This window comes from Poecilia reticulata, linkage group LG6, assembly GCF_000633615.1.
Source record: "Poecilia reticulata strain Guanapo linkage group LG6, Guppy_female_1.0+MT, whole genome shotgun sequence".
Lineage (NCBI taxonomy): Eukaryota > Metazoa > Chordata > Actinopteri > Cyprinodontiformes > Poeciliidae > Poecilia > Poecilia reticulata.
In genome coordinates this window covers 10,703,138-10,704,674 of record NC_024336.1, presented here as the reverse complement: position 1 = coordinate 10,704,674, position 1,537 = coordinate 10,703,138, and positions in this window count along the sequence as shown.

The following is a 1,537-nucleotide window of genomic DNA, read 5'->3' as shown; positions in this document are numbered from 1 at the left end:
AGTGAGTTCTTGTTAGTTTTCTATTATTGTACCATTTTTGGTTGACATCATTTATGCAGGATTTCCTGGACCACGTGGACCCGTCACCATGTGTGGACGAGGTGATGGATATGTCCTGAAACAAATACTAATCTGTAAAAACTATCAATTCACCCAGCCTGTTTACATCAAGGAGGAAACAGAGGAAACTACATGAAGAAAATCCATCCATTTTCTTGCACCCTGTTCCCTTAATGGGAGGGTTGCTGGTGCCCATCTCCAGCTAACGTTTCGGGTGAGAGGCGGTGTACAACCTGGACAGGTAGCCAGTCTGTCGCAGGGCAACACAGAGACAGACAGGGCAAACAACCATGCACACACACACTCACACCTAGGGGCAATTTGGAGAGGCCAATTAACCTGATAGTCATGTTTTTGGACTGTGGGGGGAAACCAAAGTACCCGGAGAAAACCCACGCATGCACAGGGAGAACATGCAAACTCCATGCAGAAAGACCGGGGCCGGGAATCGAACCCAGAACCGTTTTGCTGCAAGGCAACAGCTATACCAACTGCGCCACTGTGCACCCCATGAAGAAAACCATGCAGGGTAAATATGCAGAGAGCCGAGACCACGATGAAGAAAGGGTTTTTGTTATGAGGTGACAGTAGTGCTGATCACAACCTCTATGATTGTCAGATCTTAAGTATGTCCAGGTAAATTGAAGATAAATATGGAAAAGCACATGGAAATGAAAAAAACAAAAAACATCTGGTTAACCTCTATATAACAGAACAGCATCATGGTAATGTTAAGTTTAAATATGACATTATAACATGTGATGGTCCCCACAGTATGGAGGGAAACAACACACAGAGGTACTTATAGATATTTACAACATCAGGAATTTCATTGSTAATATCAACATTTGATCCCGTGTCCTTCACTAAATATTCAAAAGAAYATGGTGTGATTTRGGTTTTCTATTTAATGCAATAAAGTCAAACCGGTTTTCAATCTAAAAAGTTGAATCTGAGATCAAACCTATGAAGTAAAATAGRKGAAARAAAACTGAGCTGCTCCTGATCAAGGCTTCAGAAATCTGTTTTATTTGGTGATTTTGTTAAATTTGTTACAAACATAAAGTAATTCATCTTCTGACATGAACAATAAAATGTATTACTTTAATGCTAAAAAAAGTAGAGAAGTAAACTAACTTTAGATGTGAAAGTTCACTGTAGAAACTTTCTGCTTGTTTTCTATGTGTTAACATTCTTTACTAATCMTCTTTTTCTCAGGGTGGATCTCAAATGTATGACTCCAAAATCTTCATCCACATGAGTTTTAAACAGAAAATTAGCTGATCAGATTTTGACAGTAAGTGTTTTTTATTTAGATCTTTTTATCATGTTTATTTTACCATTTAGTCATTGGAAATCCCAAACAGAATCTCATTCTCTGGTGGTTCTACAATACTTTTTTTACTTTCTGGCCTCTGTCTTGTGAACATGTGACAGAAAGTTATTTACTGCAAACTTCTAGTTTAATTGTGTGATT